Raw genomic sequence first — 25,859 nt, forward strand, 5'->3', positions numbered from 1 at the left:
CAATTACTATCTTTGATATTTTAACAAGTGTTAACTTCTAAAGTTAAATATTTCTGCTTTTTTCCTGGATTCTCTCTCCCCCTATTTTTTTGTTACTTATCCTTCCAAAGTTAGGCCAAAGGCCACCTCCTCAACGATGCCTGTTCTGACTCCCCAGACTAAATCAGACACCCCTACACTTGTCTTTCATAGCACTTACCAGGGCCTATGCCAACATACGTGTGAAATCAGTCATTGACCCCTACCTTCCTCAATTCCTATAAGGGCTGTAATGCCTGAAAGGGTAGGCATTGGCTGTGCTGCTCTCTATTCTCCTCCTAAGGTGCAGCCCAGTGCCAGAACATGCCAGGCAACAAACTACATTGAAGGCAGGAAGGCAACAGAGGGAGGGAGAGAGAGAAGGCGGCGTGGGTGGTGATGCTGAGATGAACCCACAGGGATGCTGACTCTGGGAGAGTTGCACACTTCTGTCAGTTAGGAATCACATTCTCCTGTGAAAACCAAAACAGAGACAATGATGGACAAAAATGGGAAATATACTTCTTTTTCATGTTATGAAGTCTGGAGGCAGAAGTCCTGGCTTAATAAGGGGGCTCCATAAAGTCAAGAAGGACTCAGGTATTTTTCCCTCCTCCACCTCTATTATCCTTGCCTGCTGCATGCTAAGTTGCTGCAGTCATTTTTGATTCTTTGTGACCCTGTGGACTACATCCTGCTAGGCTCCTCTGTCCATGGGATTCTCCAGGCAAGAATACTGGAGTGGGTTGCCATTCCTGTCTCCAGGGGATCTTCCTGACCCAGGGGTCAAACTCTGGTCTCCTGCATTACTGATGGATTCATTATCGTCTGAGCCACCAGGGACACCCTTACTACCCTTAGCTCATGGCTCAGATCCTGAGATTATGAGTCCAAGATGGTAGCTGGAATTTCAACCATTACAATCAAGTTCCAGGCAGGAATCTGGAAATGGGAGGGAAGGGCAAGAAAGAGCATGCCCAGTTAGTTGTTGCCTCTCTTAGGAAGCCTTTCTTGGAATTTCACAGACTTATATCTTATTCATCATGGCTAAGTTCCATGGTTAAACCTAGATGCAAGAAAAACAATTTTTTTTCAAAGCCAAGATGATTGTAATTTAAATATAATTGTGGGGGGTGTCCTGTGTTATTAAGGCTGATGGGAGTAGGGGTGGTGTTTGTAGGTGATCATTGCGGTACAGTGATGTAGACTAGGGGTGACAGGGAGACTGGTAAGAGGAGGGAAAGAAACTGACATTTTGAATTAAGGCAACAACACGGGAACAGAAAGGAGGGTCTGAAATGAGATTTGACAGACGGTGCAACAGGGTTCTTAACAGCTCATCTTCTCACTGCGTTGCTCCAGGAGGCACTTTGCCTACTGGTATAATTTCACTTAGTAGAGAGGCTTTTCACTGAACTCAAGGTCATTATGAGTTGATCTCCCTGGTAAATGCTGGAATAAACGAAGACTGATTTGTGCACGATGAGTACTCTCTTCGAAAATGTTTTTTGAAATGTACTTAGTTCTTCTGAAAGCTCTATTTCCAAAGACAGATGAATATAGAGGACAATGATTAATAAGTACAAACATAACTTTTTAAAAAAATATAGTCATTCTTTGCATATAGATACTCAACATATATATAAGGTTCAATGTCAGAAAATGACACACAGGAGTGCTTTATCTCCACGTTGCAAACAAATTGCATTTCCTCTAGGTAGTCCCAAAATCTTTGAAATTTTGCATTTTTTCCCTTTCTCCATATGATACTTATAAAAAGATGACTTGAGGTATTTTGAGCACACTGATTTTATTTTAAGGAAACTGGGATGCTAGAAAAATACATACATCTAGACATTTAACCATCAACACCAGGAAAAATACTTTCAGATTTCCAGAATACGGTTCTTCTGGATACACAGTTGAAGTAAAGACACATCTTTCATTAATATGCCCTTATTAAAAGTGAGATTAATTGCTAAGATTATGTGAGATTAATTTTCCTAAGTAAAAAATAAGGGCACATTTCTTACTGAATATGCGCTCGGGTTGCTGTACCCTTGAGTTCTTGCTAAAAGTTCTTGGTGGGTAGGATTTAGGCAGGCTGCTCCTTCGAAAGTGGCTGTGAGGGGTGGGAAGGTGGTTTTCACCTGTGAAGTGAGTTTAAGAGAGATCACAGGTGAATCAAGCTCACCTGGATGGAGCAAGACCACGTTGCTCTGTGCTGACCTGCACTGAACAACCGGCAGTGGCGAAGCATACTCCCTTGACCAGACATGGAAAGCTCAGAGCAGTCCCTGGATGCAGCGGGTGGAAACTGAGACACAAGGAAGGGGCCAGGATGGAATGTTCAGGAGACTTACAGAGCCCTGGTGCCTACCTGGTGGGCCAGGTCCTCCCATTTAAGGTCCAGGAACCTGCACTTTGTCCCACGCTCATCCTCAGATGTGCCATAACTATTCTTTCTATTCTGTCCTAGTTTGGGAGCTGCTTTTTAGAATAAAGTGGGTCCGCTTACCTCTGCCAGGGGAGTGGGCTGCTGTACTAAAAGGGGAGTGAGCGTTTCTTGGAGTTAAAAAAAAAAGAAAGAAAGAAAGAAAAAAAAAAGCCAAAGATTTTCTGGTGAAGCTCAAGGGATGTGATTAGGAGCTGATGGCTCCCTGAGCACTCCTTTCTTGGGAATTCTGTCACCTGCAACTGTAACCATGAGGCTTCCAAATATTTAAAATTGCTGAACAAAAAACAGCACCAGGTAACTTCAGTGATGCATAAAACTCCCTATCTTTCTCTCAATGTTTGGCCATTTTAAGAAAACAAAACAAAACAAAACAAACTTATGGGTTTGATCAGATGATCTAGTCTTTCTTCCAATTTCTCAATGCCATGGATCCAAAGGAAGCAAAATGGGGTGAAAAGAGAACACTTGTGGTTGGTGACTGTAACATGCTCCCTGTTCATCGGTAGGAAAATCCAGTTATGATGGAAACGTCTAGAACCACAATTTCTGTGCTGAGGTTTTTCATGATCTGGATACAATCTCATTGCATTGTTAGGATCACAGACAGCAAGGTTTCCTGTTAAGGTCACTTCTGACCCACAGCAGCATGGCAGTCTCCTCTGGGTGACGTTCTCTGCCACCCTCTCCTGGCTCCTTTTAGGTGAGGTGGCAGTTTAACCATGAGGCTGAAATCCAAACACAAGGGAGGAAGGTAAAGACAAGACAAAATCAGTTATTTGTTTCAGGGATATAAGACAGTCCTCTCATTTCCACCCAGAAACTGAGGTGAATCAGGAAATGGATGGCGTTTTTCAAATCACATGAATCAGCGCCCCAGAATTCATCATTTTCACCAAGTGTTTGGTTGGTCTTTTCATTCCTTTACATTATGGTTCACCTAATACAGCTTAAAATCACTGCAGATGGTGACTGCAGCCATGAAATTAAAAGATGCTGACTCCTTGGAAGGAAAGTTATGACCAACCTAGGTAGCATATTCAAAGCAGAGACATTACTTTGCCAACAAAGGTCCATCTAGTCAACGCTATGGTTTTTCCAGTGGTCATGTATGGATGTGAGAGTTGGATTGTGAAGAAAGCTGTGGGCCGAAAAATTGATGCTTTTGAACTGCGGTGCTGGAAAAGACTCTTGAGAGTCCCTTGGGCTGCAAGGAGATCCAACCAGTCCATCCTAAAGGAGATCAGCCCTGCCTGGGTGTTCATTGGAAGGACTAATGCTAAAGCTGAAGCTCCAAGACTTTGGCCACCTCATGCGAAGAGTCGACTCATTGGAAAAGACCCTGATGCTGGGAGGGATTGGGGGCAGGAGGAGAAGGGGACGACAGAAGGTGAGATGGCTGGATGGCATCACCGACTCGACGGACATGAGTTTGAGTGAACTCTGGGAGTTGGTGATGGACAGGGAGGCCTGGCGTGCTGCGATTCATGGGGTTGCAAAGAGTCGGACACGACTGAGAGACGGAACTGAACTGAATACAGTTTAGGGAGAGCTCTGATTTTATGTTTAAAAGAAGATAACTAAACACTTTCATTTTGAAATGATTTCCTCTAGTTTTGACTGTGATGAGAAGCAGCTTAATGTCACATGGGCTTCAGCTAAGACTTATCAAAGAAAAAAAAAAACTCACAAATTGCATTTGGGAAAAGAACACACCTGTGGATTGTTTTAAATGAGTTTTGTTGTAGAGAGCCTATTTCCGTGCAGGGCCTTGGGTGAATATTTCACTTGTACCAGTTTCTTTTTCTGTTAATGTTTACAAAGGATGTATGTGCCTGCAGGTTTGTTTAAGCTCCTGACAAGACTATAGCTCAGAAAAGTTCAAGAACTCTCTCCAGGTTGCAAGGTAAATCATGACTTCAGTTTAGTTCAGACTTAGCTTTAAAGGTGCATCTGAAATTATTATTTGGTTTCTCCCATTCCTCATTTTTATTATTCATTTATTTATAATTCATTATCACTAAAAATACATATTTTAACAACGCTTTGGTGTTGTCTGTAAGTACCTGTCAAATTGACCTCCCCCCCCCAGCCCCCCTCCAGGACACCACGCACACATACACATGGGCCTCCCTTGTAGCTCAGCTGGTAAAGAATCTGCCTGCAATGCAGGAGACCTGAGTTCGATCCCTGGGTTGGGAAGATCCCCTGGAGAAGGGAATGGCTACCCACCCCAGTATTCTTGCCTGGAGAATCCCATGGAGAGCCTGGTGGGCTACATACAGTCCCCGGGGTCTCAAAGAGTCGGAAACAACTGAGTGAGTAACACTTTCACTCTTTCCACAGACACATAAAGTTACGTAATTTATCGAGTTAAATGTTATCAGCCCTCTTTGGGTGATACTTCCTTCTCTCTGCTTAGCCCTCTATATGCTGAGATTTATTTATTTATTTATTTTTTAATGCCTTTAACTGTAGTGTTGAGGGGCAAAGGACAGGAGCAGCTAAACACGTTGGATTCTAGTTTCTGTCTCCCTTTGCCCCAGCAGCTGGAGAATCCAAGGTCCACAGAGCCACCCTTGGATGGTGTCAGGTGTGAGGCTGGGTTCTCCTTCCCTCTCCCTCCGGCCAGAAGCAGAGCAGCCTGGCTTGACCTTGGCCAGCCTCCGCCCTCCCCAGGAAGCGCTCTTGGGTCTCCCTGCCACGTTGGCAGGAGAATCAGAATGTCGGGAATGGAGCTGGTGCCCCACGTGCCCAGCACAGAAGGAGACCTGTTAAGCTTTTCCTGAAGGCCCCAGGAGTCCAGCAGCTGTCAGGCACCTGGCTGAGTGGCCCGGGCATAACCCCGGGGAAGAAAGCATCTCAAAAGCCCGCCCAGCTACTGATATTTCCTCCGGACATCTTAAGGAAATCCGAGTGAGGCCCTGAGTTGTATTTCCAACTGCTCCATCACCGGTGGCCCTACAGAGAGACTGGAGATTTCAGCTGGGCTGGGCTTCCACGGAAACCCGCAGGATTGCTTTCATTTAATTCTTTTATTTAAAAAAAAAATAAAGATAAATCAATGTCAGTTTGTTTCTCTGTTGTCTGTCTCCTAGATCTATGTGGCTACTCCGGGAGCTGTGACACTTCCAGCCACCGATGGATTCTTTGTCTTTACAGATGAACGCAGGGGCACAGATCACGGCCCATGCGGCCACCTGGCCATTGTACAGATCACCGCCCATGCGGCCACCTGGCCATTGTCACTGCAGAACAAGGGCCACGGTGGGGCGTTCAAGAATTTTCTCACCCCAGGGAAGCTTGAAAGCCAGGCTCTGAAGCCCAGCTGGAGAGAAAAGGGCCCAGAGAGACTGTCCTCCACCCCCATCCAGCAAGGTTAGGCGCAGCCCTTCAGCGTTCCCTCCCAAAGTTTTGCAACCAAGTACCAGCACACATTACCCGCCCCCCCCCTCCCCCAACAAATTCCATAAGTCTTGAAAGGTATTCTGCTTTTCAACTACGAATCTTTTTCGCCTGAGTACTCGCTCAATAAAGGCGAAAGAACCGGCCGAAGTGCAACAAGTAACATTTGCCCCATAACTGGACGAGAAGACTGTCCATCTGGGACATTATCCTCTCTTAACACGCAGCCCGGCCACTTGGGGATCCCCTGACCTGCTTCCCTGGTTCGCCGGATATGTCCGCTTCTCTAATTCAACGCTGCAAAAACTGACCCCATCTAGCCGGGAGGCGCACCCCCCGCCCCCCACATGCTCCTCCAAGAACCCGCAGCAACTTCCTTCGGTCTTTGGCGAAGTTTCCAGCGCTGAGCACACGAGAGGAACAAAATCACACACTCGGAGTCCAGAGGATCCCCGCGGCCGCTGCCCACCCTCAGCCCCCATGCCCCGGCCGGATTAGCCGGAGAGTGGGGGCCGCCACGTACCTGGAACTGAGGTCGCTGGAGTGGACGCGCCACGTCCCGGGGCTCGGCCCGCGCAGCCTGCGGCCCTTTATACCGCACCCCGCCCCCAACCCCCAGCAGCCACGTCGGAGCGGCGGGACAGGGGACAGGGGGCGGGGGAGCGACCGAAAGTTGCGAGGCGGGGGCGGGGGGCTCCCTGAAAGTCAATGCTCGGGCGCGCTCGCCCTGGGCGGGCAGGAGTAGGGGCCTGCCCGGAGTCCAGGGGGCGCCCAGGGAGCAGACGAGGGGGTCCAGTCCCGGGAAGGGGCGGTGTCGGGGGAGGGGCCCGGGAGGTCAGGCGCGGGGTGGGGCTCTCGGGTTTCACCCGCGCCGGGAGGGGCAGGAGGCGGGGCGGAGGTGGGCAGGGCTGGGGCGGGGCTAACCGGGCCGGGGCGGGGTTATGGGCAGGGCTAACCGGGCCGGGGCGGGTTCAGGGGCGGGCCGGGGGCGGGGCGAAGCGGCCCCGCGCTCCCCACCCCGGCTCCCCGCGCCGCTCTACTCGCCGGGAAGGCAGCGCCGGCGGCGGCTGCTCTCCTTGCGCTGGCTCCCGCGCGCTTTGCTCCCGCTGCGCGTGGGCTCCGAAGCACCCTGCCGTCCGCGGCCCCGAGCCCAGCGGCGGCCCCCCACCACCCTCCACTTCCTTTCGGCGGGGGGACGCCCCGGTCCTTGTGGCTCATCCCAGGGGCTCCCTTCTCCCCGCTCCACCCGGCGACTTCCCTGCGGAGCTTGCTGGAGCACCCAACTTTGCCTCCTCGCCCGTCGTTCCCGCTGGGCGCGAACCTGCTCACCTCAGGTCCGGCCGTGAGCCCGGGGACGGTGCGCATTGGGCTCGAGCTGGCGCACCCCCGCTCCAGCCCGGAGCTCAGCGAGTTGGGGGTAACTCTAGGGAAGTGGCGGGGGGCGGCGGCGGCTGCTGCCTGGACTTCCTTCGCGGGCGCTGAAGAAGACCCTCGCAGACACTCTTGACCCCCTGGGCGCCGGATGACTGGCACGGGGAACGCGCCTTGCACCTGGTGAGCGACCCCCCCACCCCGCCCCGTCCTCGCGTGGTCGTAGCTGCAGCCGCGAGCCAGCCGCGTTGGGGGGCCAGGACTCGGGGGCGGCAGTTGTCGGCGCGTGGGTTGTGTGGATCTCGGGAAGGTCGCTCTGTAGGCTCGTGGGACACAGTCCGGGGTTGCACTTGCGGGATCGGACTACCCAATGCGGGGCGGCGAGGGGAGGCAACCACAGTTGAGCAGGTTCGCGGGCTGGAAGTTTGAGTCTCCGCCTTTGCCGAGGTTTGAGCGTGCAGAGGGAAAGAGGGGGAGCTACCCGGTGGGCCCCCGGGCGGGGGGGAGAGAGGGCACCCCTCCTAACACCTCCTTAAGGTGCGCAGCGGAGGTAGCTGCACGCACCCAGCGCGTGTCCGGGCTCGCGCCGTAAGGAGCTGAGGGCAGGGTCCCGGTGGCCGTCACTTCGCAGTGCCTGCCTGGCGCAAGGTTTTCTGGTCGAGTTGACTGGGGCTCTACGACGCCCGCGAGAAACCAGGAGGCGGTGGCCTTAACTCCTCTGAGCGCTGTCGATAAGCAGGGAGGGAGACTGAGGCTGGCGGCTGCCCCGATCGTCGCGGCCGGGGAGGTATAGAGGCCCCGGGAGGCGCCGGCCCGATGGGGGCGGCATCTCTCCCGCCGCCCCACCACTTCGCATCCCCTCCTGGCTCGGGATTTCGGGCTTGAGAGGCGGATCCGGGCGCCGAAGGGAGGATGCGCGGGGGAGCAGCGGCCGAAGAGGGGTCTCCCGGGATCGCTCGCCGCCGCGGCGCCGGGTGCCAGGCCTAGCGCGGTCAGATCCCGGCTCCCCGGGCTTTGGCGGGAAGCGCGTTCACCTCGCCCTCCCCTCGCTTTGTACCTGGATGCGGCTGGCTGTTTAGAGTTGGGGTTGAACTTTTCCTGCACTTGCGACGTCCCGGGGACCCCCGGTAGGGGGCGCCGAGAGCGAGCGCTGGAAGAGGGCTTGAGGATGCTGGCTGGTTGGGAAGGCTTCCTCTGTGCCCGGTGAGTGGATGGGGGTCCCGGTGAGCAAAGCACAGGACCAGGCGGATCTTGCTATCATTTCCTAGAGGCGGAGGGTGGCTGGGTAGGTGATCTGTAGACCAGGGAAGGAGCTGTCAGCCTTGTTAGAAGGGATAGGAAAGGTGGTCAACAAACTCAGGTCCTTTAAATAGAAAGACTCCTTCCAGAGACAAATGCATCCCTGTAAACTCTTCCTGTTTGTGCCTCTGCCTTCCTCCCCCCTACCCCCCGACCTTTGTATTTACCCAGAAAGAAATGGGAATCGGGTGAAGAGAATGTGAGTTATGTTTAATATTGACATGAAGTTCTCCTCCAGGAGCAGATTAGTGAAAACGCCAGGAGTTACAAATGATTGTTGCATCTTTTTTTTTTTTTTAAATTAAGGTTTATGTTGAATCTTGTTTTTAAGAAAAGCAATTGTATATCACAATCAGCTTATCCGGAAGGGCCCTGATGGCCAAGTTTACAATCAACAGATATGTTATTAATTACAGAAGTAGTCTTTCCTAAGGAGACCCAGAAAGACAAAATCAGACTTAATACCAGGGAAGATTTTAACACCTAATTAGGATTGCTAAATTAATTGCTGGTTAATGCCACTTCCATTACAGAAGAGAGGGCAGAGTTTATCCTGCACTATTTTGAGTGACCAAGTTCAAGCAGATAATAGCTTAACTTGTGTACCATTTAAATAACTTTTCCTCTATGTCTGTGTTTACCCTAGAGGAAACAGTGATTTTGTACACCCAAAGATTTTTTTCCTTGTTTGTCTTAAATGAAAATAGCAGACTGAAGTGCAACTGCTTGGGCCACTTGAAATAGATTTCTTTTTCCTTAAGTTTCTTTCTTGTGGAAACTTTGCCATGATATAGCAGCTCATCCATGGTGCTATACTGGTCATGCTAATTCTCTGCATACTCATGGAACCCTTGGGGTGATGAGCTGGTACCCACTTTTCCATGCTTTTACATACTTTTCTTAACAGGGAGAAGATAGATAATACTAATCATTTTATGTCTTTTACAAATTACACTAACTTAATTGGTTGTTTTAATGTCAAGCAGCTGTGAGATTCCTGCTGCAAGCAAAGCCTTTGGTCTCCTGGGTGGTAAAGCTTGTTTTTGTCCAAAACTTGATAAAAATAAACCTGTGCTCTTCACTGCTGGTCTCCTTTTAAGATGATTCTTCTCCATTTCTGGATAGGATGAAACATAGAAATGTGTAGTGTAGTGGCTGTTAAAAGACGTTGGCCAGTGCATGATAAATGGGTGCATATTCCCGTAAACTTTTGCTTATGTTTTAGAGTTTGTAGACCTTCTGAATCCCCAGCCACGGCTTTGCAGCAAGAAATCTTGTTCACATTAGACTCTTGATAGGAAATATTAAAACCCGCAGACTCGTCTATGTGTTGTATGCTAATTGCTCAAGAGATGCCAGCTCCTTGGAACTCTGTCCTTTGCTCCTGATACTAGAGAGAACTGTTTAGCTGAACCATTACATAGTTTTTATTAACTTGGTGATTATTTTTGATGATTCCAAATGTCTGTTTTTGTTGTTATAAAGTCACTGAAATGGAGGCGTTCCTTCTGATACACATACCGGAAAGTGGGGCAGGGCAAATTCCCCTCCTTCATTAAATGTCCAGCAGAGGTCTAAAGGCATCCCATTATATAAACAAGTAATCAACAACTCCAGAGTTAACTAAGAGTAGGACCTAATCCATAAGAAGAGGTTTGGATTACAAATCCTACAGTTTGTGAGACAGAACAAATTAATTAGTTTATACTATGTCAGAGTCAAGGAATCCATTTTTGGAGTACTCTGTGTACAAGTGTTTGAGCAAAGTTCCACATCCTGCAATAAATCCTCCATAATTCTTGATTCTAAAATTATACTATATTTGTGTTTTAAAATGCTTCTGAACTTGTTGCTATAGTTACAGAGACAAGTTGCTTAGGGTATAATTTTAACACCAAGGTGATACATTTTTACGTTTGGAATGAAATAATTTTTAAAAGGTAAGCTACAGTGTCTAACAAATTTCAGTTACACCCAAGTGCAAAACATGTGTGTGGAACCTTGTCCATTTCTGCCCACCGGCATCTTTGTACCTTTATACAGAGAAAGTCAACTCTTTTCTTGAGTCTTAAGATGAGAACAAGTAATTACTTTGAAGTTGTTTGTACTTGACTTTGTGTACTGTTGTTAACATAGACATTTTCACATACGTCCCTGGCAGCCTTTTAAAATTGAGATGCCGAAGTTTTGTTGAAAATTACTGGTTTTTATCGCTCTATTTGCTGCCTTGTAGAAATGATCAGTCGTAGATAGGTGGCAACCTGAAGTTTCTAATTCCTGCATATATTGGTAGCATCTTAAAGGTTAAATTCAACAAGTGAGGAGTGGCCAGCTCATTGGGAAGCTGTTTGAAGAAGCAGCTTTTGGTGTGCTTGATAAAGATGTCACTGACTTCTGTGATGAATTTATCAGGTACTGGTTATCCAGATTACACAGAATCAATTTCTAATGGCAAGAAAAAGAGAGAAAAATTAAAGCAAACTGGAATATATATAGACAAACTTGTTTTGATTCAGAATTTATACCAAACAGAACAAAGCAAATGAAAACTTGATCCAAGAGAAGGTCCAGTATAACAATTAAGTTATTGTTATGTACTGGCATTGACACAATCTTTTTCATCTAAAGGTTCTAGATCTAGGGAAACTTGGCTCTGAATTTCACAGAGTATTCTGAAGCAACTTCAAAGCCAAGCTATAGGTCCCTGGGGCATGACATTTAAAATAGGATTAGCCCAATGGTGGGCTCAAGGAAACAGAAAATTTTCTCAGAGGAATTGCTGTTGTCTTTTTCTTTACTTTCTTTTATTGCCCAAGATTAATGGCTGTTTGACAAGAGCAAAGTTGAGCGCTTTACTTCTCTTTCCTAAGTTTTAAAATGTATTAGTGTGGTACTGTTGCATTTGGGAAAAATGAAATCATTCCATTCTTTACTCTTCCCCCCCCACCCCTACATACACGCGAATTGGTTTCCTGATTAATACTGAAGAACACTAAATTTTTAAAAGAGAATAAATTTTTAGAGGGTAATTTCTTTGCTTTCTGGAAGGCCATGAACTCGCTAATCTTTATCTTCCCATCTGTCATTCTTTATTCACCATCTCTCTGGGAAATCGGCTACCCTAGGGTTCATATAGAATGATGAGGAGGTGCATATTGGAACAATTTTATTTTATGTTGCGTTTTTATGTCCATTTGCGAGTAGATCACATTACTGCAATAGGTAATTCAATTACAGATATGTATGATAAATAACCAGGAGATGGATGCTATCAGAAGGCAATTCTCCTGGAGAAAATAATACTGTATTTGCTGAAATGTGAAATTAAATAAGTTCTAGGCAAGTGACAGTCAGGATTGAGCATGGCCAAATTATTCACAGGAAAAAGAGCCTCTTTCAATCAGTTCAAATTCACCCAACATTTGGCAGTGATACATGATATACTTATGCAAAGAAAAAGCAGAGTCAAAGAAAAGAAAATAAAGCAATAAGAAAAATTCTGCTAAGCTGTGTCCTGTGAATTGTCTGCAGAAACATAGGATGATTAGTGTCTGGCTGTTAACTTCCTAGAACAGATGTGTTCCTCACCAACTGACCCCCAGTACAATTCCTTACAAAGAGCTTCCCTTTCTGTAAAGAAAACTGGAGATGTGACCTGTCTCAGGGAGCTGAACTCAGTCAGCCACCAAGGATGAAGCTGCCCGCTGCCAGGATTTCGCCGGGACCCGGTGCCAAGCTAGCGCTCTGGATGGAGGCCAGGGACATTTATGGCTGGACAGGCTGCAGCCAAATGAGCTGTAGCATCAGAACTGGCTGCTGTGATTTCCTTTTGCAGTTATAGGGCCCAGATTTAGATCTCCCGTGAAACTTTACCGATTGTAAAGCTGAGAACATTGTTTGTAACTGGTGCGGCATAAAGCAAAAATAATCCCTTGGGATGCTAATCTCCTTTTGTTCAACGGACGTTTCCATGAAGCCATTGTTCATGCCAGTTGACGTGCAAGTCGGAACGGGAGGAGAAGTTACTTCTGAGACACCCATCAAGTCAGTTCCTCAGTATGTGCTAGCTGTGAACTTGACTTTCGGAGCCTTAGTTCTGGGAAAGCTGGGAGGAATAGTTACCAGGAGTCTGGGCTCTGATAGACTGCTTGCTTAACTGGGCAGGGCACTTAGGATGGCAGCAGAGAGGTCCCCAGGGGACAACCCGCCCGCTGGGCTGGAGTAATGGTGATGGTAGCTGGCTTCCAGGCCATCTGGCGAGGGGTGGTGAGGGCAGACCCCAAGTTTGGGCCTGGAGGACAGGTCGAGGGGACAGTCTCGATGCAATGAGAGAAGCAAGCCAGCCAGACTGGCTGCCCACCAGGTGTGGGTACCATGCTGGCAGGTGGCTGCTGCTAACGTGCAGGAAGAGCCAGGGGGCCTGGGCCCTGCAGTGGGCTGGAACCTGTTCCTGGTTGGGGGCATGAGCGCCTGAGCTCATCCAAGCACCTTGTGTGATCCTGGTCCTGCCGACATGACTCAGTCCCACCACTGTCTCCTCCTCCTGACCCCAGCCCCTTTGGCCTCTGTGTATTCTATTCCTTCTGCTTGGAAAGCTTCCCCCACCGCCCCACCCACCACTTGCCTGGGCAGCTCATGGCTTCCAGATCTGGCCTCTTGGAGGGCTTTCACTCAAGTGTCCCATCTTCAGAAAGGCATCGTCACATCATACTAGTTAGGACACCATCCCCTCCCTCTTTCCTCTCTTCAGCCTCCTCTTTCTCTTTGTAGCGTTTTGCTCCAACCCAACATACTGTATTGGCTTAAAGTCTTTAACCAACTTTGGAGCTTCAGAGCAAGACAATACTGCCCCTAGTGAATCTGTGTTTAGAAGAGCACCTGGCACACAGGCTGCCCTGGGTTCAGGTATGTGGTGAGTGAGTGAATAGGAAAATGCCTTTATGTGGTATGTAAATAGTACAGTCTGCGATAGTGTCCTGGATAAAAGCTATGGGTTAAAACTTTGGGGGCCAACCGTGGAAGCTAAAAACTATTTAGGGGGAGAAAAGTGTTTTGGATACTCCCAAACTGATTTATTGACATCGTCTTGAAATACAGATGTCTGTGAGCCAAGGACCGTGAGCTTCGTATTTCCTATACAGGGCTGTTTGCCCAGTTGTAAATGCTTGTTCAATGAATCCGTGACCTTGCTGGACTGGGAGATTAGCATAAAACACTTTGTGTGTATTCTAATAGTTTATGTATATTAAAACATAAAAAAGTGTAATTCAGGGCTGTTTATTTACTGAGAATAGCAGTCCTTCCCACTGCCACCCACAGGCACAAAAATTCCAGGCACTGTATTGTATCCTCATGACATTTTCACACATTACAGAGACTTTTCGAAATTCCAGAAAAAGTTTAGAACTGTGGAAGCCTTTCTTCTTGTATTGCTGAGATGAGGCCCATGAGCCCTGTCATTTAGTTGGATTTATAGATTTAATAAGCTGAAACAGATGAGTGGATAAACAGAGTGTGGTCCAGCCATACAATGGGCTACTATTTGGCAATCAAATGAATGAACTTTTGATATGGGCCGCACTGAGTGTGAACTTTAAAACATTATGCTTTGTGAAAGAAGTCAGTCCCAAAAGACTTCGTGTTGTGATTCCTTTAAAGTGAAATGTCTAGAGCAGATAAACCTGTGAAAACAGAAAGCAGATTTGAAGTTATCTGGGATTGGGGCCGGGGATTGGAAGAAACTGCTAATGGGCAGCTGGGGTTTTTCAGGGAGATGGAAATATTCTAAAACTGGATAATGGGGACAGGCACACAACATGTGCATTTACTAAAAATCATCGAATTGTACACAAATGGTATGTAATCTATGCCTTAGTGAAGTTGTATAGTTCCAACTGGATGCTGCTAAGTCACTTCAGTCTTGTCCGACTCTGTGTGACCCCATAGACGGCAGCCCACCAGGCTCCCCCACCCCTGGGATTCTCCAGTCAAGAACACTTAGCCCTGAAGAAATCCAAAACCTCAAAATGCAAGAGGTACGTAAGATAGTGACAATAATTTATAATGTTCTGAGTGGTTACAACGTACCAAAACATTTTATCCACTTAAAAGAAAAAAGAGTTCTGGGGCATACTCTCTAAAGAGTTCTTTGAACCACCCATGGCCTAAACAAATCCTGGTGTGTTTCCTGGGAATTGTGTCTGTGTTTCCAGGATTTTCACAAAGCCCAGCGTTGACGCCACCAGATGCTGAGTGAGCAGCATCTCTTTGATCCCCAGGCACTTCCTGGGAAGTGTATCAGAGCTGTGATCTCTGTCCTGAAAACAAGTAAACCCAGGTTGTTTCCAGATGAGATCCGGAACCAAGTCAAATCAATTAAACTCATCTGACCCCTGGGCTACTCAGTGTTTGCTGCACACCAGTTTCCAGTTGTCTGTTGAGGATACTTTTGCCAGTTTTAAAAAAATTTTTGGTGTTATTATTATTATTATTGGCTGTACTGGGTTTTCATTGTAGTACACAGACTTCTTATTGAGGTGGCTTCTCTTGGGGTGCACAGGCTCCAGGCACATGGGCTTCAGTTCAGTTCAGTCACTCAGTCCTGTCCAACTCTTTGCAACCCCATAGACTGCAGCATGCCAGGCCGCCCTGTCCATCACCAACTCCCGGGGTTTACTCAAATTCATGCCCATTGAGTCAGCGATGCCATCCAGCCATCTCATCCTCTGTCGTCCCCTTCTCCTCCTGCCTTCAATCTTTCCCAGGATCAGGGTCTTTTCCAGTGAATCTTTTCTTCACATCAGGTTGCCAAAGTATTGGCCACAATCACAAGAAACTAATCAAACTGATCAGATGGACCACAGGATTGTCTAACTCAATGAAACCATGAGACATGCTGGCTAGGGCCATCCAAGACGGATGGGTCATGGTGGAGAGTTCTGACAAAATGTGATCCACTGGCGTGGCAAGCCGCTTCAGCATTCTTGCCTTGAGAGCCCCATGGACATATGAAAAGGGCTTCAGTAGCCGTGACTCGTGGACCCTGGAGCATGGGCTCAGTAGCTGGGCTCATGGGCTTAGCTGCTTCAGAACATGTGGAATCCTCCCGGATTGGACATCCAACCCATGTCCCCTGCGTTGGCAGGTAGATTCCTTCCCACAGCGCCACCAGGGAAATCCTCTTCTGCTAGTTTTATTGGTACATGGGCATCGCTCTGGGTGGCAGTTGGGGGGTGTGGAGAATCTTGGAAAACACACCATCTCCTGGTCTCTTTAGAGCTGCAGGGTCTGGAACTCCAGAGCGTGGCTCTGCTCACCAAAGAGCACTGCTTTCCCGGGAGGGGCAAAGTGCATGGTACCTACTCCTGTATCCTTGCTCACCCAGCAGGGCATCTGCTTCCGCTGGTGAGGTTGTTTCTAACAGCCAGAGCTGGTGGCAGGATGCAGGTTTTTCAGTGCCCAGAGCCGAAACAGTTAAACCGGAGAGGGCCCTTTTTCCCCATCAGAAGAAGAGTCATTAGAATCATTTCTGGCTCTTTCCCTTCTGCTTTGACACATTCTGCAGTTAAAGCACAAGCTGAGATTCGGTTATGGGCAGAGGTACACATGAATTGCCTGTAATTTCCTTGCTCTTCGACTATTGTCCCTGGATGGGAGTGTCTTTAGCTCTTTCCTCTTGTTTATGGCAACTTCCATCTGTTTAGTGCCTGAGAATCCTCTCTGCCTCCTGCCTCGGGGCTTGCTTGGCTTTCTCTTGGGCACCTTACCCTCCCCACACCAGTTGGTTTCCACATGGTGACTTTCCGTGGGAGTGTTTACTTTGGCAAAGATGGTCCCGGCTCCAGATACACTGGGCAGGAGATGGCCGGCTTTCAGAGCTAATACGCCTCTTTGCATTAGTGGTGAAGTATTGCTCTCCAGTCCTGGGATGGTTCGGGCAGGTGTTTGTAAAGAACGTCTAATTTCTTCAGCCCTTGTAGTGGTCATATGCAGAAATTGAGATGGACAAGAGTTTTAAATTCTAGGGCAATAGTTTTATTGACCTCTTACCAGTGTAATTTCTGACTCGCTCATTCTGAGTTTGCCTCCTCCCAAACTGGCAGCCTAACTTACACACAAATTAAGAGTAAAATTTATAAAATGACCATGTTTTTCTGTTACCAACCCTAAATTATTACTCACCCTTGGGGAGTAGTGAGGAGTTCTTTATGAGATTGCATTAATATTTCCTACTGCCTATTAGGTGGCAAAGGAGTGGGTGACATTTATATTTTGATGTCACTTTTGGTGGCTTTAATTGGTCAATAAAGTACTGTTTAGGTGGGTACTTTTGGTAGTTATTTTCTTTCATTTGCAATAAGCTAATGTTCTCCATATTTTAAGGGTAACTAGTTAAGCATTCGGAGAAGGCAATGACACCCCACTCCAGTACTTTTGCCTGGAAAATCCCATGGATGGAGGAGCCTGGTAGGCTGCAGTCCATGAGGTTGCTAACAGTTGGACACAACTGAGCACTTTCGCTTTTCACTTTCATGCATTGGAGAAGGGAATGGCAACCCACTCCAGTGTTATTGCTTGGAGAATCCCAGGGACAGAGGAGCCTGGTAGGAGGCCGTCTATGGGGTTGCACAGAGTCGGACACGACTGAAGCAACTTAGCAGCAGCAGCAGCAGTTAAGCATTCAATTAAAGAGATTGACTGGTTACATGATGAGAGAAATTTCCATCTTGCTAGGACAGAGAATTAGTTTGGAAACACAAGGAATAAGAAAATGATGCCATTTTTCTCTTGATTTAAGACCTCCTTTTAGAATCATTGTTGATTTGTATTGGATCTGAGAATTGGAGTTGATCGTAATTAAAGCAAGATGTAGTGTTAACATACAGAATTCTGTGAAGACATTGCCCTAAGTGGGAAAAATGTATTAGACCATTAGTTTTGATGATTTTTAAAATTTTTTCCTAACCATTTCTTTTCCTGAAAAGTGTCCAGATGCTAAGATCAAATACTCATTTCGGACAGTAGCGTGTACCGGATCCTACGTTTGTTGGGTGGTTGGATCACAGAGAAGAGCCTGGAATGTTCACTTTACAGCCTGGACTGTTACTATTGCAATCCCTTGTGTCTGCTGACACCTCCTCCTGCTGTCCTTGTTCTGAAGTTTAAACTTGAAGGGTTTTTGACAATACATCAGGGAAAGAAAACTTCTTTAATGTTTGAGCTAGAAGTTAAAGTCGGGCACTTTATTTATTAAGTTTAATATTTCTGGGCTATAAGTAGAGAAGAAAGATCATGTTTGACGGAGCTGGGGTCCAGCCTGCAGATGTTGAAACTTTGCCTGAGGTAAGGTGACCAGATGTCCAATGTGGAAAGGAGCTTGCTTTACCATGGTTTCTTGTTCTTTCTGATGAAAGAAAGAACTGTTGCTCCTCCAGTATCCGCTGATGATCTTTTTATTGCCTCACCCCACCCCACCGCCCCCGCCCCAGCCAATCAGAGGGATTCTTCTGCGGTCCCTCCTTATCATGATCTTTCTCTGGTCAATTTCTCTGCTAACCCAGCTGCCTTTTTAGTAATGCATTTCTCCTTCACCACGAAGTTCTGAGCTGAGCTTGAAACTTCTGATCGGCCCTAAGTTTCAAGGAAGGCCCAGCTCACTTTCTGGCCTTCCCCCGTGGGAAGGGAGCTGCCAGGCTTTGTCCAGACAGTGGCAACTTCAGTAATTGGCTCTGAGCTCCGGGGGTTCCGAGCCCCAGCTGGATGATATATCAGAGGTGTCATCGATGGGCATCCCTCGTAGCTCAGTCCGTAAGGAATCTGCCTGCAACACAGGAGACCCAGGTTCGATTCATGGGTCCGCAAGATCCCCTGAAGAAGTAAATGGCAGCCCACTCCAGTACTCTCGCCTGGAGAATCCCATGGACAGAGGAGCCTGGCGGGCTGAAGTACATGGGGTCGCAAGAGTCGGACATGACTTAGTGACTAAACCATCACCGCCACCACCATCAATGGACACACTCTTTTGCTCGGCCTTGTTCCTGGGCTGGTTCATGTTGGCTCATGAGGTCAGTCCTTCTCTAGGTCAATTATAAGTATGACGGGAATATGGTGGTGATTTAGTTCCCTCCCTTCTTTAGTTTCACGTCTGATGGTGCTCTCGAGCTGGGAGAAGCAGGCGTGGGCTTATTAGGCAAGAGAAGCTCTTGTGAGAAGGCAGTGGGGGCTTCTCCACCCCTCAGCCTTTCATCTTGATGGTGGCAGTTGGAAGCCTTGGAGCTATGCCTCTCAAGGTCCTCCCTCCTTTCCACATGGAACTCTCACTTCCTTGGCCCCTGGTCACAAAGTTGGTGCCAGGAAAAGTGGGGATACCTGAACATAGGTGTTTGAAGTGACAGTCTTTCCCACTCTGCCTGTCTACCCCTACTTCCTTTACAATGCACATCTGAAACCAGTGCAAATGCCTTCTGTGAATGGAATTTGTGCGGTGGTTGGGGGTGGGCCTGGCGGGGTGGTGACGGGAGGGCCCAGGAGCCCTGCACGTCCAGGCAGTGGCTTATTGGCTGTCAAGGCTTTCCAAGCCGACTCCCAAGTCAGGCCTGGAGCCAAATTTACTTTCCTCTGTCAGCTGTGATGGAATTCCTAGGTCCTATCGCCAGCTTGTGAAAAGAAATCATTCAGGAAACTGCAAGCTGGCAAGTAAGAATTGCAAAGGTTCATTCACTCAAAAGCTGATGCCAGCAAATGTTATTTAACTTTGAACAATTTCTCTGGGCCCACCTGCTGGGGTTCCATCTCCCTGAGGTTTGTGTTGGTGCAGAGGAAAGCCCTTGGGGAAGGGCAATGGTAGGCATCTTAGTAGACACACCCCAGAGATGGTACCGGCTGAAGGACTTTCTGGATGCCTCCACCTCACTCATCCCTGATCCAGGCGTTGTTCAGTAAGGTCCATTTCTTTCAAACTCCATGGAGTAAATAACAGTGCCTGGACTTCAGCTGCTAAAACTCGAAAACCCAGTTAGGACTGTAGAGTCAGGTTTCACAGTGATCAGACGCCCTGTCAATTCAAATACCTTGAAGACACTTTTAAAAAGAGTGACTGTCAGTGAATTAGTTGTTTTTTGAAGGAGGCTCAAGAAAGTCAATGCTTTCAACTTGGACCGTGGCTACAGGGGAGACTGACTTGCTAACCTGGGGAGGAGTAACATACCTTACGTCTTTGATTAGAAAGAAGAGTACTTCCCAGTGTCCACGGAGTATTTAAAAAAGGCTTCTTTTTCTCACATAATGAAAATAATAACAGAAGATCAAGCACTCCAGATATAATTTATTTGTACAGTTGATTTATAATATTCTTTTTTCTCTTTCTGACTTACTTTACTCTGTATGACAGTTTCTGGGTCCACCCATATCTTTACCAATGCCCTGGTTTCATTTGTGTGGTTTTTTTTTTTTTTTAGTGGTGAGTGTTCCATTGTATATATGTCGCACATCTTCTTTACCCATCTGGTGATGGACATTTAGGTTGCTTCCTTGTCCAGGCTGTTGTGAATAGTGCTGCCATGAACAATGGGGTACATGTGTCTTTTTGAATTATGATTTTTCTCAGGGTGCATGCCCAGTCATGGGATTGCTGAATCATATGGCAGCTCTATTTTCAGTTTTGTAAGGAACCTCCATACTGCTGTCCATAGTGGCTATACCAACCTACATTCCCATCAACAGTGTAGGAGGGTTCCCTTTTCTCTACATCTGCTCCAGCATTTATTGTTTGGAGACGTTTTGATGATGGTCATGCTGACCAGTGCAAGGTGATACCTCATTTGGGCCCTGAAAAGTGAAAGTGAAGTCACTCAGTCACGTCTGACTCTTGGGGACCCCCTGGGCTGCAGGCTACCAGGTTCCTCCTCCCATGGGATTTTCCAGGCAGGAGTACTGGAGTGGGTTGCTGTTTCCTTCTCCAGGGGATCTTCCCAACCTAGGAATTGAACCTGGGTCTCCCACATTGCAGGCAGACGCTTTACCGTCTGAGCCACCGGGGAAGACAATATATGTACTACCATGTGTGAAGTAGATAGCTAGTCGGAAGCTTCTGCATAGCACAGGGAACTCAGCTTGGTGTTTGGCAATGACCTAAAAGGGTAAGATCAAGGGGTGGGAGGGAGGATGAGGAGGGAGGGGATATATGTTTACCTACAGCTGATTCACTTCGTTTGTTGTATGGCAGAAACTAACACAACATGGTAAAGGAATTATTCTCCTATAGAAAAGAACTACGTTAGATTTCTTTGCTTGGGTTTGTAGATGGGAGTAGTATGAGCTTTGGAGTGACTGTGGGAAGAACAGGCCAGATAAATATGTTTCATTTGATCTCTGGGATCCTGAGTTCTTTGGTGATCTTTCAGAAAAAATTGCGGTTTTTATTCTTACGGTCAATGACTTTGCTGTTTTACATTAAGAGGGAAGAGAGTATCGTGACCTCTCAGCTAGTGAGTGGATTGGAGGGGAGGCTCAGCCAAGTGCACATCTCATGCCATGCTTTTCCAGAGTTTCACCCAGATCTTTGTCCTCTACCAAAACGCTCAGCTCCGCTGGTGCGTTGGTTTGGGGTCCCCATGATGAAGGGGCATAGAATGGAAAAGGTTGCGCAGTCTGCCCCTTGGAGTGGGTCCATTGAGGTTGTGCCCATGAAACAAGGCTATGAGCTCGCCCCCAGTGGTCTGTCCCTTAGAGTCTCTTTAACTATTGGTGATAGTGTGTGAACTTTAATCCAACTTTTGAATCTGCCGCTAAATGCCTTTCAGTGGGCTTTTAATTTTTTGTTTTTAAATGAAAAGTGTATGTTCCCAGAAGAACTGGCTTTGGGACCCAGATTTTCCGCCTGGAAGTTGTTGGAGACAGGGCTAAGTGGGAAGAATAAAAATCGTGATTGTAGGCTTGGCAAAAACATTGTTGGAGGCTTGGCAAAAATCATCATTAAGAGGCCCAGACAAAGGGCACAATTAGTGCATGGCTGAGGCTGGGCATTGACGTGTGTGGCCCTCAGGGCCAAGTGCCCTTTGTGGTTCTTTAATTGCACTTTTGAGCGAACAACCAGTCTAATTAAGCCTTGAAAACTAGTCAAAAGCAGGCCAGGGAAGAATGCTTGGTTGAAAGAGTATGGGAACTCTCTTGTTTATCTCAGTTACTCTTCAGGGGAGTGTTACCCTTTCTATTTTCTTTTCTTTTTTCTATTGGAGTATAGTTAATTAACAATGTTTTAGTTTCAGGTGTACAGCAAAGTACAGTTAAACATATACATGTATCTCTTCTTTTTCAAATTCTTCTTTTCTCATTTAGGTCATTACAGAATACTGAGCAGGGTTCCCTGCCCCAGGGCTTCCCTGGGGACTAGGATGGGAAAGAATCTGCCTGCAATGTGGGAGACCTGGTTTCACTCCATGGGTTGGGAAGATCCCCTGGAGAAGGGAATGGAATCTACCCGAGTATTCTTGCCTGGAGAATCCCATGGACGGAGGAGCCTGGTGGCTACAGTCCACAGGGTCGCAAAGAGTTGGATGTCACTGAGCACGAGATTTTAAAAAGCCCCCCGTGAAGCACACCATCAGCATCAGTCAGGTTCATTCCTGTATCTTTCCTCTATGTAGGAAGAAAACAATCTGTAGCCATATTTCTGTCAAAGAGTTAGGCATAAACTTTAAAGAATTGGTTGAAAGCAAAAGGAATTCATATAAAGACATAACTAGAGGTACACATGAAACATAAAATATACATGTTTGAAATGCTTGACTTTTCTGAGCAATCGGGAGGTTGTTAGCTGTTTCCTTTTCCCACTTCAACTTTCATATGATTAATGGGGTTTGTTTAATTAAATGTTCCACGTTTACCTGGAGTGGAGGCCCAGGGAGTGTTCTGAAAATAGTATCAATTGTTTTCTATTGATCTACAATATGCAATATGGTTTGCTTATCTTGAGAGAAAAGGCATTCAGTTTTATATTAATAATCTGTTTCAGATTATTTAACTGTTAGTTCTAAGGTGAAAAATCTATTTAAAACATCCTCTGGACCTCCTGAAAAATTCCCTCTCATGAAATACTCCTTTACTGCATTCCAGAGGAAGAAGCTGGTTTTAAAAAGAGAAGCGCACTTCTGTGGCCACCACAGTAGGTTGAAATGTGCCGAGGGGTAGCTGGGCTATTTTTAGCAAGTTCCAACGTATCCTGTGGTGGCTGATGTCCAATGATCCAAAATTAGGCATGGGATCTTGGCCACCACAATGTCTGGGACTCAGCCGATCAGTATGCTCAACATCTTTGAATTGTCAGCCTAAATCTACCACTAGGATTGATTGCTTTGGTCAAACAATACATCATTCTTTGCAGAAAACAAAAAGATTACCTCTCCTTGTGAGCTAAAAGATCAGAAGTCTTGGAATTACAGGCTAGGCAAGGTAGGTACTGAATAAAATTGGGAGCACATTCAGGCTTTTGGAAGATGACCATCTTGGTGATGAAGACAGTGAAATACCTAACAGGGACATTTTAATTTTATTCTGTTGGTAGGGGCATGAAAAAGAACAGCTGAGATTTTTTTTCCTCTTCTGCTTTGTTTACATAAAAAGAAGGTCAAAAGAGAAGGTTGATGGGGACCCTCAAGGCAGAAAAAGCTTGGTCTTTCATCTGTAGAAAAAAGGGGGGATACAGTTACCTTCTGGAAAAGGTCTCTTCTTACGCATGGTGCCCCCAATCATTCTGGAGACAGATGACCAGTTCACTTTGAAAGAATTATACTTACGTTTCCCCATGCCTAGAAAAATGCTTCCTTGTTAAATACACACTCAGCATACAATTATCCTTTGCTGTGTTCATTGATTACTTTTTTTCCCCAAAGGTTTTTCTGTTTGCTTGTAAAGTAATCCATAGTTGACAGAGGATGGTCTAATTTTTAATAGCTTTATTCTGACAAATCCTTTCTGTTGTCTTAATTTAAAGTGACATGGCAAATGGGAGGTGGATTTGATTCAAAGGAAGGGAAATGCACTTGGTTGGAGCACACTGTCTTATGTGTTGACTATCGATTGCCTGCTAATTGATATAACCGTTCCATAGGATTCCAGAATTTAGAGGACACAGTTGAAACTGTCCACTGCGTCTCTCTGTCTGCAAGCAGGGCCCGTTCTGAGCCCTCATGGACAAATCATGATCTGTTATGTTCTTAAAGAGGCAGGTACCTTGGGGCTTCTCTTGTAACTCGGGCCATTGGTTTTCACTGTGGTCCAACTCCAGAGGAGCACTGGGTGAAGGGTGACATTTGGTCATCCAGGAAATGTTTTCCAGAAACTTCCTCTCTGTCCGACACCAGGCCCTGCTCTGGGAATACAGTGAGTGTAGGACAGAGAGGGTTTCTGTTCTCTTGGTCCTGGTTTTCCAGTTGGATATTCCTCGCCCTTGCAAGGCTGCCATTTTTCTCCGGTGTTCTTTAAGAAAACTTGCAGGATGCTTCAAATGCTATTAAACCTTGAGGATTGCCTAGAACCTCTAGCCGGGATGGGCTGATTGTGGATGGAAGACTTGGGCGTGGGAGCATTTGGAACAGCGTGCTCTGGTCTCCACGCCCTGGCAGAGCTTCCTTCCTTGGGCTAGAGGGACCTGAGGGGTTTGGAAGATGCTCTCCTAACGCAAACACCTGATGGTACTCATTCCAGGGCCCTGGGGAGGACCCTCCACCTGGGGTGTGGAGATGCACCCATCAGCGCAGATGTAGCCCAAACATGTGCCTTCTGATGCTCTCTGGGAGCAGAGAGGGCCTGACACCCAGAAATGCCTTTGGGATGACTAAGGGGAAGATGGAACTGTCCACGGTCTTACCTTTAGGACCTTAGAGAGGTCTGCAGGCATCTCTGTGGGATGGCTCAGAGATCTTCCTCATCAGGGCTGGAGGTCAGATGATTAGCTCTGTGTATGATTTGGATAAAGGGGTTTATGTCACTGGCTTCAAACGTGGGACAGATTTCTCGGTGGTTTTCTTAGAGACAGAAATCACATAATCCACCTTCATTCCAGGGCTGTCATTTCCAGTGTGTAGTGTGCTCTGCAGTCCAGATAAGAAATGAACCTGACCTTTCCTGAAATAGAAGAGCCTTGGGATGTGGAGAGTGCGGTTGGCAATGGAGCAGTTAGATAACTGAGCTGCCTAAGACCCACTCCTGCCCAGCCTTCCCAGGGATGCTCGCACCCTCTGCCTGTCTCTCTCTCTGATTTCCTAGCCCCTTAGCATAGCATCCGGGTTTATGCAAACCCCTTCAAAGAGGGATCCCAGCCTGTTGGTCAAGATCCCTAGCTAGACTGTGGTCGCTGGAGAGCATCATTTCTCTCTTCCACGAGCCTTCTTCCCTGTATCCCAGGAGTTCCCTTTCTCTGAGTCGAGCCATCACTGGTGGTCCTCAGAGGTCAGAATGCCAGTGCCTATTTAAATCATTCAGGTTTTGTGCTAGCCTGCTCCATCCACCAGTTCTCATTGCAGAGGTGTTTGTGACCCAGGAGAATGAACTCACTCACTTCTCTTTTCTTCCTTTTGTCTTTTACAGAACCCTGAAAGAATAGCACCTTGTGTGGGGATAAATGTGGGCCAATATGTCAGAAATAAAAAAAAGAGACTGTTATAAAGGAGTCCTTTTCTCCTCCCCCACCCCCCACCCCGGGATGTCGTTTGAGACTTCAAGAGTTTATCAGTGATGTGTGTTGTTTCCTTTTGGATGGTTCGTTTGGATAAAGGTGTTGATGGTGTAATTATCCATCAAATTATATGCAACTGTGAAAGTCTCCAAACGTTAAAAAAATGTGGCTGTTGGTCTTAATCAGAGAAAGCAATGGCACCCTACTCCACTACTCTTGCCTGGAAAATCCCATGGATGGAGGAGCCTGGAAAGCTGCAGTCCATGGGGTCGCTGAGGGTTGGACACGACTGAGCGACTTCCCTTTCACTTTTCACTTTCATGCATTGGAGAAGGAAATGGCAACCCACTCCAGTGTTCTTGCCTGGAGAATCCCAGGGATGGCGGAGCCTGGTGGGCAGCCGTCTCTGGAGTCTCACAGAGTCAGACATGACTGAAGCGACTTAGCAGCAGCAGCAGCTGGTCTAAATGGGAGTATCTGAGCTCTCCTTGGGTCACCTATGATACTGTGTGAACATGACTTTTTATTTACACATGTGGTGGGGACTTCCCTGGTGGTCTAGTGGTTAAGAATTCGACTGCCAGTTCAGGGGACACAGGTTCAATCCCTGGCCTGGGAAGATCTCACATGCCACAGGGC

The 25,859-nt window shown here is 47.0% G+C and overlaps 1 protein-coding gene, 1 long non-coding RNA gene and 1 other non-coding gene across 3 annotated transcripts in view; 1 reads left to right on the forward strand and 2 right to left on the reverse strand.

Annotated features, from left to right (window-relative positions):
• Nucleotides 1-1,811: 1,811 nt before the first annotated feature.
• On the reverse strand, nt 1,812-6,758 carry LOC138421783 (uncharacterized). The gene is made up of 2 exons (XR_011249638.1): nt 6,402-6,758; nt 1,812-3,201 (listed from the first exon to the last, which is right to left on the reverse strand). It is a non-coding gene; the product is annotated as an uncharacterized lncRNA (long non-coding RNA).
• Nucleotides 3,301-3,370, reverse strand: LOC138422041 (small nucleolar RNA SNORD123). Its single transcript, XR_011249719.1, has one exon. It is a non-coding gene; the product is annotated as a small nucleolar RNA SNORD123 (small nucleolar RNA).
• A 77-nt stretch (nt 6,759-6,835) lies between the features above and the next one.
• Nucleotides 6,836-25,859, forward strand: part of SEMA5A (semaphorin 5A) — a 549,553-nt gene continuing 530,529 nt past the window's right edge. Inside the window, exon 1 of the mRNA XM_069556145.1 lies at nt 6,836-7,432. The gene's annotated coding sequence lies outside the window, so the exon portion shown is untranslated. The remainder of the gene's footprint in view (nt 7,433-25,859) is intronic.

This window comes from Ovis canadensis, chromosome 16 (genome assembly GCF_042477335.2).
Source record: "Ovis canadensis isolate MfBH-ARS-UI-01 breed Bighorn chromosome 16, ARS-UI_OviCan_v2, whole genome shotgun sequence".
Taxonomy (NCBI): Eukaryota; Metazoa; Chordata; class Mammalia; order Artiodactyla; family Bovidae; genus Ovis; species Ovis canadensis.